A 13,132-nucleotide genomic window follows, 5' to 3' on the forward strand; every position below is an offset into this window, starting at 1 on the left:
AACAGTGTACTAGCAATGTGCTACCAAAACTAACAAGCCAAAAGTATTATTCTGTTGGTTGTCGCTGCTGTTGTTATATGGTTCAGGTTTCTGTACTTTCTCAAACATTGACAGTATTTTTATTCTGCAACTGAATGGATTTGTTCTCTCATCTGTACATGAGAGATTACTTTGTCACATTCTCATTAGCATTAATAGGAGCTACCCGCAAAAATCTCTTGGCAGCCCTGAGCCAGGTCACTCAATAGCAATGCAGACCTAATTCTGCTCTGGAGGCAGCTGTACGCTGTCTACAGACCTGTGTGAAATGAATAAAAATGGTGTTGTGGACTCAGTGTGCTTGTGTTGCATTCTTTTCAAGTCACCCTCTTGAAGAACTGAGAGTGAAGCTGTCTTGGCATTGAGGAGCGTTCTCTAAAATAATGAGCCTTGAATTTTGTCTTCCACATTTTTGTCTTCATTCTAGTGGTTCTAAAGGAAAAAAAACCCCAACCCAGAGATATGGAAAAATAGTAAATACAGAGAATAGTAAATAGTGTACATGGAGAAAATAGTAAATAAAAATGTCCTATTACCACTTCAGTGAAACTTTCTCCTTTGAGAAAGATTTCATGGAACATAAAAAGACAGCAAAATGAAAAACATCTCAGTGTTACATATAACTGGACAAAGGTTTCTGCTGCCTATCTAATGTAACTTTCTTGTTTCTCTTCTTCAGTAAGAAGCTGCTCAAGGTAAGTTGTAGAGGCAAAGTTATAAATGACAATCAATGTCATTAATCATCCCAATTTACCTAGTTGGATTTAGAAACTGCAGAATATATGATACATGAGAAGAAAAAGTATTTTGAGCTATCTAGAGAACAAAAGCACAGGCCCTGATCCTGCTAGCAGCCTGTGAGGTGCTGGCGAGGAAATCCAAAGCAACCGACCTGGATTACAACAAACCTGAGACTCTGACCAGGGTGACAAACGTGAAGGTGACTCAGAGAAGACTGACAGAAGCTGGGATAAATTTTCTGAGCAGCTCCAGCTGGAATCTTAAGAAAGCTACTGCCGGTGAGGTTTGCCTGGATGCCACATGAATCACGTTGACTTCCCAGAAGCTGTTTGAAGGCTGGAGGTCAGACATAATTCTAATTTGTCACTGCGTCTTTGACTGTAAGCACTTCAGTCTGTGTTTGGGGGCTTCACAACCAGTGTTTCAGCACTGAGGGTTTTTACAGACTGCCACATCATCCACTTTGCAAACTAAACAGGTTTTGTTTAGTTCTCAGTTTTCTGTAGGATGAATTACACATCTCTCATCTCAGAGGATACAGCCTTTCTGTGGAAGAAAGCACGACTACTTCAACTAGAAAACAGACATCGTGTCTGCAGTTTGATTTGAAGCTTTCAGTCCTGAATCTCATGATAAAACTGAGGTTGAACCTCAGCACATTGTGAAACAATCTTTGCTGACTGGGAATGTGTCCCTAAACTAGTGAAGACAGAGATGCCTATTTTGAAAAGAGACGAAAAGAGATAATGCATCTACTAAGAAGAGGCAGGACAGTGGTTTATTGTTCTAACTGATCATAACTCCACTGGTTCCTTGATAAATCCATCTTAGCATACCTGCACAAGAAGACTACAAATCAGGAAATGCATAATCATCGGAGCTTAGGTACAGGCCTTCCAACTGACAGGCTCGATAAATATGGTATAAACTAGAACTACTTAAAAAACCAGTTCTTTGAAGAATATTAATTCAGCATTGATTCATTTTTAAATGCCCTTTTGCAGAAAAATGTTACCACTTCTAGAGCAGCCGGTACCTCAATAAGCCCTTTGCCTCTAAGTGAAAAAAAATAAGACCCTCTGTCTTAGTTAAACTGCACCTGGCATCAGAGCAAGCATTGTAAGATGGTACTGCCATCTTCATGAATAAGGAACATTTGATTTATTTATTAGTTTGAAAGTGAGAAGATTCTGGGAATTTGCTGTCAAGCCAAAAGACTTTCTATTGTATTACCTGTTCTTCTAATTTGTATTAATGAAGCTGCAGAGAGAAAGAAACTAACAACTGAGTTATTCTTTTATGAGTTATTTCCTCAGCTATTTCCTAAGTAAACACACAAAGTAATGGAGTCCTCTATATTCATATTCCCTCAGTAGTGGCTTAGGACCTAAGTCACTTCAGGTTGTCACCTAGGCCCTAGGACACAGTCCCATGTAAGAAGTGCCTCGGAAATGAAAGTCTCCCGTTACCTATGTGCCAGGAGAAAGTGATGGAAAGGTTATTTCCTACCTTGTTTTCTCATGGCTGGTCACTGTAAAGAAACAGAGGGGTAAGAAATGAGTAGATACTCACCCGATGCACCTTGTTGTTTATCATTTTGCCCATCAGGGAGTACAGTTTAAAGGTAAGGTAGAACATTTATTTGAATAGTCCACCCTGCTCTTTATGCAGGGTCTGCATCAGCTCACGATACTTTGCCATTCCGAAAGATGGTGTTTTTCTATTATATCAGAAACTGTAGACCTCCTGCAGGCTGATGAAATACTTTTTATTAGTCTCAAGGGCCTAGCTGTTCAATAAATTAAGAGCAGGAAATCCAAGACATGTTATCTCTTCTCCCTAACACTAACTGAATTAATTGGCAAATTGTTCTCTGTTGCATAACAGGTGCAAAACCATCATATCCCGCGCCTTGCTCCTTCTGAGACAGCCATCTGAGGTGCCCTGTTGCTTGCTGTGCAGTGGGTCTCCTGTATTAGATTTCAGAATTGAAATCTTGCTTGCTGTCTGTGAGCATGGAGATCTCTACTGCCTACTGCAACACATTTGGCAATGGGCTGATGATGTGCGTGTAGACTGTGGCATATTCAGAAATCCTAGGAATAAAAAGTGCCAGAAAATGTAAAGTATTGCTCCTTATTGTTGTCATGTATCTAAACAGGCAGTAAGAGAAATATCTGTATTTCATTTTAAAATACTGCTTGTCAAAGGTCAGTCCCCAGCTCATCCCAAACCAACACAAGTTTTACTGTTACCTTGAATGAGATTGGGGTTAGGAATGTAAATCTTAATAAGTGCATCTGATAATCAGAAACCTGCATCTGCTCCCCAACTAGAAAACAGTGCCATGTCGAACTCCCCCATACAAATATAGTAATTAGCTGTTCGTTACTCGCATGCAGTAGCATTCTGAACATTAAGCCAGATGATGTAGCTTTCACATAACGAATTTGGGAGTTCCTTCTTGAGTCAGACAGGTACTGGTTACAGAGAATCAGGCTCACTCTCCTTTAAGCACTTATAAATGGAGCAGTCAGGAGGTTTGCATTGCATGGCAAGATACGGGGATAAGATTTTGAATCTTTCCTAAGCTGCAGTCCCTTTTTAAAAAAAAAATATAATTTGTTTGTATTTGCGGAAAGTTTGTAGGCAATTTTCTGCTTGCTACACACAACTCCTTTCTTTGGATTCAAGCAGAACTGAAGGTAGAAATCCGAGCTCAATTGTCAGATGCAAGCAGGGGAAGCGGTGGGTGGCCCTGCTCTTTGCTGTGCCTCTGCGGCGAGCGCTAGCCTCCCCCCGCTGCTCTGATTTCTCTCTCCCTCTGCATCCTGTGGTGCCTGCTAAGTAAGGCAGTTGCCACAATCAAAGCTAGAACCTCGGGACACAAAACCATCTGTGGGGAAAAAAAACCTCTTCTGTACTAGACAGGCTGATTGAGGATGGCAGTGCACACAGGATAGCAGCAGCAGCCCTGACCTCTGCACGGCTTAGCAAAACAATCAAAAATTGCATTGTTGCCTCAATTGTGTGTGAAAGCAATGATTAACTAGTGTGTTTTAGCAAAAAGGGAAAAAGGACACCATCTTGGCTTGTGCTGAGGACGTTCTCCACAGGAGATTGTGGCAGGCAACAAAAACAGGGTAGGAAAACATCCTAATCCTGAGGCCAAGTGGCTGCAGTGGGAACACCAAATTTCCATAGCTGTGAACCAAACCTGTGGGCTACCCAGTCCAGCATCAGGTCTCCAGCAGTGAGCAATTTCAGCTCCATCAAAGAAAGGTACAGGAAGCACTGTAACAGGCAAGGGTAGGATAAGCCAACCCCATATAAAATACCTCATCCTAATTCTTAATTTAGGACTGGCTTGACATCTGAAATGAGAATTCGTCTGGTCTTTCCCAATAGTGTGTTTGTGGGTTCACAATTGTGTAAGGACAGGTGAGGGAGGTGGAAATAGCATTCGTTATTATAAATTATTGTATATAGTATATATGGCTTAGATGAAGAGAACTTTATTATGGTTGCAAAGTCAAGAACATTCATTAGGACAGGCTGTGCTTAAGACTGCCCGGGAGTGAGGCCAGATCACATCTCGGGAAAAGCCGTTCTTCTCAGCGCCTAGCTTTGTAGCAGTGGGTGAAACAGCCCCACCTCTACTTCCAGCAACACATTTCCACCCCCATTCTCTTATCCCTTGAGACGCTGTGCTCTGGTGTGAAAGCTAGTTCAAAGTCCAGTTCACACAGGACTCTGTGAAGGAAAACCTGTCACCTATATGATGCTCATAATTTAGGGTGGACTGCAATTAAATTTCACTTTGCATGATCCGTTCCTCAGAGACAGTTCAGCATTACCAGCTGCAAAGGCTGCTGAGTTTCAGGAGCAAAGTTTATGCCACTGAACCTGTACCTTAGAGCACCTTCATGAAGACCATTTTCATCTCCAGGACTGAAAACTTCCTCATGGTTAGATCCATTATGGCTCCTCTGCAGTTTTGCTTAGCAATCCTTTTTAAAAAACAATTTTAAGAGGCAAACTAAAGATCTAATTCTGGCACCGAAGAGCAGCTAGACACAGTAACTGCTGGACCATTACACTAATTGCAACTTAAATGTTTTAAAGAACAGCCAGATAAGTTTACCTCAGCTTTGCAAAGGTATATTATTTAACAAACACACGCAGTACAGTCGTCTTTGCTAGCTAGATAACGTAAAGGAGAAAACGAGCATTTTTTAACTGTTGGCTTTGGGGTTTTGAATGTTGGCTTTTTGATTTAATCTAAATCTCGTTTATTGAAACCTTCAGAGCTTATTCAATAATTTTCTTTACTTCACTTTACATTGCCATGTTGTTGTGACTTACAGATCATATTGAACCATGTCAGATACCATCTGAGGCGTGTGTATGAGCAACAAAAACAATATTCCCTGGTGTAGAAATTATATATAAACTTATAAAATGCATTCTGTGACATTTATTTTAGTTTTTATAATGCCAACCATAACATAGCACAGATAAGACGTACTTGAGAACTGGGACTCTAGTCGGAAAAACATGTCGGTTTATTAAGTTTATCTTGCTTGCCTTATGAATGTTTTTGACAGAATACATTATCAGGTATCTTCTTAAATGTGGACCCTTGCTAACTATAGCAGCTTATATGAAATACCAAAGCCAGTCATTCTAGATAGCTTATATTAGTCGTAAGAATCTATAAAATCAGTGTGTCACCATTGGACAGATTGGAAACTGGCTACTTGTAGGTCTCAAAATCTAACGTGACATTAAAAACCACTCTAAACCAGGTATGTTTCTAATGGAAGTCTGTATCAACTGGTCCTGGTCCTAAACAATTTTTTCCTGACAATAGCTGGGAAGCAAAAATATTTTCTGTTAAAGTTTGCAGGTAATGGGAGAAATTGGAGGAGTTACAAATAATGAAGAGAGATGGTCATGGATGGAATAATTGGGACCCTTTAGCACACCAGCTGCAATAATCAATATGCAATTAATACTTCCAAGAACACAGAATTCTTGATGTTTTAACAGCCTTTCATTGTTTTAAATTCTTTGCCTTGATTTGAAGGTATTTTGAGATGGATAATATACTGGTGCCTTTTATACTTCACTTCAGTGTCTAAATTACCCTCAGTGTTTAAAAATCTGTGTTTTTATTTCAAAGAGTGCTTGTTACCTGGGAGAGTCCTAATGACAATTTGGCTCTAAGGAACCCATCACCACAGAAATGCTGGAAGTACTCTGCAGGAGTGGAGAAGAATTGCCTCTGTTCCTGCTAGCAGCGGAGATGACAAGGCTGTCCCATCATGCAGGAGAATGAAGTGTTGGAAATGCTACATATGGTTAACTGGTAGAGCACTGGGACACAAGTGTGGTAACAAAGACAGAGAAGAGGCTAAAAATCAGGATGGCACACAGCTTCCCTCCTTTTTCTTCTTCTTTTTTTTTTTTTTTAATCTGCAATTTTTCCAAAATAAGTAAGTTTTTTCAAATGTTTTTACAATCAGTCAGAAAGGAGAAGGAGGAGCAGTCGGGAAGAGAGCAAACTGCAGAGCAGGAAACCGGAGCTGAGCACGGCTGTGTGCCGCTCACATAACCAGGCATGGGCCCTTCAAAATGTAATCCTGTTTGTGTCACTGTTTGCTATACTCCCTAACTGGATTAAAAAGAAAAAGAAGACGACAAATCCAAATCCTCTGAGGGCTATCTTTGGAACGTCCTCAGAGATTAATGACGGGCTCACAAATAGGAAACTGTTTATAGGACTCATTTGTGGTGTGCCTCTGGATTAGGAGGCTGAGGAATTCATAATAGTACCGGCAGAATAATGGAGAAAAACTTCAAAACAAACTTTTCAGGTTATTCTCAGATTACGCTGGCATTCTTCATTTGGGGCTAGTGTGATACAAAGAACCTGTCTCTTTTTCATTGTTCCTGAAAGAAAAAGAGAATTTTCTAGCGTTTATTTAGTTTTTTGTTATTTTGCAACTGTTTGGGATTAATGAAGTGTGGATTTGTGAAGTGTGTGAAGTCTGGCAATGTGCTTGCTACCTCTGGCTCCAAGGGGAGGAAGATCTAGCCTGACAGCAAGCTCCTGGTATGTCTGAAACTGTAAAATAGGAAAAAAATGAGCAGAACAAAGAACGCTTGAGACATTCTGTGTATCCATTGGAAGTATTCTGTATATTATGTGATATTCCAAACTTGAAATTGTCCAAGAATAGTAATTTGAGTACTTCCAGCCTCAAATTCGCAAACCTCACAAGTCATATCCCTTCAAAATCATGATATTGGCTTTAAAAATTATGGTATTAAAAAAGAAGGCCTAGCAAAATAAAACTCATGAAATTTCTTAGGTTATCACTCTTTTCCATCTTGTTCCTGAATATTTAGATTAAATTTTACAGTTCCTTACATATTATGAGGATTAGAAGCTTAATTTTTCCAAATGGTAACCTCAACATCCAGTTAATCCACAGATTAAGGAGCTGGTGCCCTGTGACTCTTGCCAAGGCTACTGGAACTGATTCAGTCTTGAGAGAAGTTGGTCTTATGTAAACCATAATGTCTTTAGGGCCTGAAATTTAACTTTGAAGAATTGTGATGGATGTTTGTGGGAACTGTGAACATGGAGAATCTTCTGTCACTAGCCAAGGCTGATTGAAAAAATCATGTCAGGTAGAAGAAAAGTGAGCAAGTGATTTGGAGACCTACTGGTCAGGCAGATCCCAGGTGCCACTTTCTGCACAGAAATGTATGTGCTCTGGCTACTGAACAAAACTGATTCCCCCTCCTTTTCACTTACACAAAATGCCATCTATCATTCCTGGCTGACACTTCCATTTGTGCACTGTGATCCCTTCAGAGGCAGAAGAAAAGACACACTTGCTCAGCACTGTGCCTTCTTTTATCACCTGATATGACAAGACCTCTATTTGCCCCATTAATAAACATGGTTAAATGGCAGCACATGGAATGCAATGAACTCAGAGACTGGATGCTATACAGGTATGTATTACGTAGGAGCCTCTACACTGAATAGCTTCTGGGTTTTAGGTCTCATTTTAATTCAGGGTGGAAAAAAAGTATAAATAATCTTACAGAAAGATTCTGCTGGTTTTTTTTTTTTTTTAGTTAAAGGTCTTTTCCACTCTCCTGTAAGTACACACCAGAACAGCACAGATGATAACTAGAAGTATATACCAAACAGCGATTTAACTGCTTGAATTATCAATACATTGATGCTGCTTATACTTCATTAGTTCACAGTCCTATTTATATAACAAAGTACATTTGTGTTTAGTAATGTTAATGGTGATATTTGTTTAATAGGTATTTTTCTTAATGCCAGAGTGCTGATTACCTAAACCTTCAGGGGTTATGGAGAAATACAGCTGTAAAGAAATACACAGTTTATATATTATGTATTTTTGTTCACTTGGATTGTGCGTAACTTAGGTGCTGCTACTCCAGGATATAAATGAGACCCTCTGTACAACTGATTCAAAAATATTTTTCAAAAAAATATGAAGTGCCAAACCTGAAATCTCTAAGCAGTTAGTAGGGGAACTGCTGTATTAACAACATGACCCACATGACCAATATTACCACATGACTGGTGTTTATTGCTTAGTTTAGTTTTTTAATCCCACAATTTTCAAGCCAGCTTCATGACTCTGAGGGATCTGTCGTGCACACTTGGAAATGGCAGTACTACAACCCCAAATCTTTACCTGCACGTTTTCAAGATTAGCACTTCACGTTACACCCAGGTATATAGAAAGCGGCAATCCTCAGATATCCTGTCACCTTCTTACTAGCTCACATCACTGTATGTAAGCAAAATCCTTTAAGGTTATTTTGGTGATCAGTGCGTTCCAAGGAAGGGATAACTGTACTCTCTAAGTAACTGCTGACAGTAGAAGCCATTTTGTAGCATAAATCTTCTCTGCAGTTATCATTTGGCCCCTGACCTTCTCTCCTGTGATTTTTTAGAACAACTGTGGAGGTTTTATATTCCAAAGTTCCTGATACCTCTTTTCCTGATATTTTATTTTTAAAAAAAGGCATTTTTTAAAAATTGAGTTTGAGACATGAGTTCGAATTGGGTCTGACTTAGAACTTTCTTAGATGGAAAACAATACCTGCAAAACCCTAAAACTTTGCTACCTCAAAGCCTGTGAAGTAGAAGTAGCTGTGAAATTTCAACACAATGCCTTGCATATGTTTGCTTGTATTTTTTTATTTCCCTACTGGATGTGAATCAATAAGTGTGAGTTAGGCTATCACCATTCAAAGGCAATACTTCTGTGCTAGATGTGCAGCTCCTGGGTCTAATGACATGGGCTGATACAATGAAATTTTAGTGAAGAACTGTCAGTTCTAAATCACTAAATCACTTCTACTTTCCAGCAATTCCTGCTTTTTGATTACTATAACCCTCACCTGTGCTTATGGGTTTGTTGAGACTGTGGAGATAGTTTTGGAGTGGGAATTTTGAAAATTCTTTTGATTGCAGTTTTAATGGATTCATTAATTACCACGGAGCTTTTTTCCTGTTTGACAAATGTTCTGTATTACACGTGCAGTTAAAAAAGCCTGAAAACCACATTCTGTAAATTTAAAGTAATACAAACATTTCTCCTTTAGGAACTGGGTTAGGTCACAGGACATGAAAGAGCTGTTAAATAGTCATAACTTTTCATCTGCACTGATCTGGGTTGGATGTGAAAGGTTTTGTATCCTATTAACAATCTCCTGAGCTAACCAGCCCTTTAAATGTGATTACAAGGATCACACATCTAAGACCTTCAAAAGGGGTTACGGAGCTCTTTTGATCAACTGAAGAAAATATCTGGCAAAGCTTGGGGTTGCTTCAGAGAAATCTATGCATTCAATAAATAACACATGCTTTTGGGCATGCTTGGTAATTCATTATGGTGGATGGTATTTATGATCAAAGGAGTAATAAGCTAGCCGTAGATAAACTATGTGGTGGTTTTCCTAGAGGATATTTACTCAGGTGTCACAGGAAGTATTGTTTCTCTGTAATAAACACCAAAAGGGGAGGAGTTCCTCATATTTGCTCCAGGCTGTGCTCAGTTAAGCAGCTAGAGAGGTCAAAAAGCAGTTCCCCAGACAGGTAAGTTCTTTAATTCTTACAGTGGTGGTCTCTCTTCTGCTAGTTAAATGTGCTTGTTTATTTTCTTAAGTTATCATTTATGTATCTGCTGATCTTTTTGTGCGTCACTTGTTATTTGCATATAATTAGCCATCAAAAGACGTCCTCATGGGTAGAATAGTATTAAAAGCTCAATTGTAAAGAAAAGACAGTAGATTAAAAGAGGGAACATGTGCCTTAGGTCCCACAAGCCCTCCATGCCTGAGCTCTGCCCAACAGCAGGAGGACCTCCTTTTGTAGGGGGGTCCACAGTGTCCAGAGCAGCAGGATCCTGACTTTATTTGGATGCAGTAAGGACTTTCACAATACAGGAACTAATTTATTAAATAAATTATAGTCTTAATTTGGTGCCTTAATCACAAGAGCATCTTTTTTTCTTTTTGTCATTAGAAGCTTCCAGGAACGTAAAAGTCTGTGTTTATCAGTTCTGAAGTAAAAGAGGTCCATTCTACTTATGTATGCTTCTGGTCCATTATATAACAATGAAGAATAAGACATTCTATAAGCAATTGTCTAGTGTGATTTAATGTTGAAGATGCTCTGAAAGTGTGTCTGTTCACACTGCTTTCACATTTCTCACATAGTGATTTAAAAATAGTTTTCAGACTTACACCCACAGTATTTCTAATGAAGTTAAAAACTATCTTGAAAGGCACGGAGAGAGTCTGAAACCAACCTAATCGCAATCTGTTAAAAAGATAGTGTAGTATAGATGCTGTCTCATGACATTAAGCACAACTTAACCTCATACCAGGTACAGCTGGAGATGATCACAATTTATCTTTTAATATATATCTAGATATTGTCAATACCTAACACTTGCCTTTAATTATTTCAATTATTTTTGGGGGAAGAGGGAGCATATACCCAAATTCACTCAGGAACTTTGGAATCCCCTCTGGAAGGCTTCCTAGAGAAAAGCAAAGCCATAAACGTTTGGGAAGAAGAGGGGCAAAAGCCAAGGCATGTTGAGATGGAGAAAGAAGAACATGAAGGAGTGAAATAAAGGGAAAGGAGAAGTGTGGCTAAGCTGCATGACACTGAATGTCACTTAATCGCCTCATGCCTAAGTTTTCCAGCACAATCCGTGTCTATTTGACACGTAGATTGTCATTCACTAAGGGCTGAAACTCCTTGTTTGTTTGAACAGTGCCTACCTTTATAGGCCTCAGAGGCTGGTTGTGACGTTTACTGGTTTAAACTAGGATCCTTTCTGCAGAAACAGGCTGTCATTCCTTACACATCATTCAGGATCATCTAAATGAAACAGATACTAGTTTTTGGGAGTTTCACAGACCAGTTCACCTAATTAATTAATTAATGCAGAAGACCAAAGTGTGCACAATACTTCACTCCAAATGGACTCAGTTAGCTGAGTAACATCATGGATTCTTGCCTTTGAGGTCCCTCTGACAGAAGAGGGAGTGCTCACAGGGAATTTCAGGCCTTCAGAGCTAAGGGACAGTGACTTTGGCACACAGATATTGAGAAGCAGACAAGGTGGGCAGCAGTGGTTTTGTTTTCAGACAGCACTGCTAGGAGTGGAAGGGGAGATATGAACCAATCACTGAAGTTATTCTCTTTTCTGGCTCCTAAGATTGTGTCTAAGCATTTCTCAGCTCCTTGCTCCAGGCCTCGGATGCACGCCAGCTCTGTCTGGGAGGAGAGGTGTGAGTGTGCACCATCCCCTTTTTGTACCTAGCTTTCCACTGAGAGGCTTTTAGCCCTTTTCATGGTGCACTCTGGTCAAGCTTCTGCATGATCAGCGGATTAGACTGTCATGCTTCTGCATGTGACCTGCCATCCAGCCAGACACACAGCCTAAAGGCAGTGGGTGCTAGGTACTCATAAGCACAACTAAAATCAATGAGAGCTTTGCTCGGGGAGAGGAAGCTTTCACAAATGCTGCTCATGTAGCAATTCAAGCCTAAAAGACATGGATCTTTTTACAACTGGGGCCCTATTCTGCTAGTGCTTCCAACCCCAATTAGTAAAATGGGATTATAAAACTAGGAAGCTCATTTTGTATTTTTATAGGGTCTCAACCAGGGGATGAGAAAAGGTTATAAAGGGACAGAGCAGCCAGCAATGAAAGGAGTTAATAAAGACTATATGGCACCTTAAACTTTCCCTCATAAATTCCTATGTGCATAATGCTGTGCACAGTCTAAAAAAGTTAACAAGTTTTATACAGTAAAGTAGTGCTTTGATTAAGGTAATTAATGAGGCCTCTTGTCCTTAAAAATATCTGGCTCATGGCTGTTTAGCTTTGGGGTTTAAGAATATAGGTTTCTATTGATGATTTTCCCCCAGTGAGGAATTTTATAAGGCTTCTTGTCCATGTGATTTCTTTGATGTCTGGGATGGGATAAGCAGCCTTTCGCATCACAGATATATTCACATGGAAAGGCCATCCATGAACTACCTGGTCTCCACTCTGCTTTTGTGAAAGACATAGAACATAGATAGCTCTGAAACAACTCTCCTACTGTCAGACCTGCCTGAAAACAAAAACCGGGTTCAAATGTTACTAGAAAAATGGAAGGAGACAAACTCAACATGACAGCAGAAGTCTCCGATGGAGGCACAACCTTCCCTGGTGCTGATTAAGTTTGGCTGCTTCTTTGCAGTGGATGTGGCAGAGGTCCTCCAAAGAAAACCTGGGAAGCGTAATTACAGACTGGCTCATAAATCACATAGGAGCTCTACTGATAAAATTCATCCATTTCCCAACTCTTGAGTACTTTGTCTTACAACTTCACCCTGCTACCATGTATTACACTTATGTTGTGCTGCCGCTGTGTAGTGACCTCTCTGCAACGGGTAATAACGTGAGCTCTGTGCATGCACCAGATCTCAATTATTTTTAGCGGACCAGGTAAGTCCATTAGGTTTACGCAGGGCTGCGTGGCCAGTGGCAGCCCCAGGGCCACGATTCGCAGCTCTCCCGTACTAAGTCCACAGCCTCCCTGGATGCCCCGTGGCCGACAGACAGGTGCAGCGTAATCCCCCGTCGGGTGGATCAGGCCCCGGAGGCTGTGACCCCGCTCTGGACCCGGTCGGCCCGCGATCCCAGGTCGGTTTGGCCCACCCGGGCCGGGGCGGCTCGGCTGCACGCTCAGCAGCCGCCCATCTCCCCGCCGGGCGGGG

The 13,132-nt window shown here is 40.5% G+C and overlaps 1 protein-coding gene across 1 annotated transcript in view; it reads left to right on the forward strand.

Annotated features, from left to right (window-relative positions):
* Window positions 1-9,839: 9,839 nt before the first annotated feature.
* LOC103922478 (myosin-IIIa-like) overlaps window positions 9,840-13,132 on the forward strand; it is a gene marked incomplete at its 3' end in the record, with an annotated part of 59,229 nt that continues 55,936 nt past the window's right edge. The window contains exon 1 of the mRNA XM_009330619.1: window positions 9,840-9,943. The remainder of the gene's footprint in view (window positions 9,944-13,132) is intronic.

Source organism: Pygoscelis adeliae, unplaced genomic scaffold (genome assembly GCF_000699105.1).
Source record: "Pygoscelis adeliae isolate BGI_AS28 unplaced genomic scaffold, ASM69910v1 Scaffold27, whole genome shotgun sequence".
In the NCBI taxonomy this organism is placed as follows: domain Eukaryota; kingdom Metazoa; phylum Chordata; class Aves; order Sphenisciformes; family Spheniscidae; genus Pygoscelis; species Pygoscelis adeliae.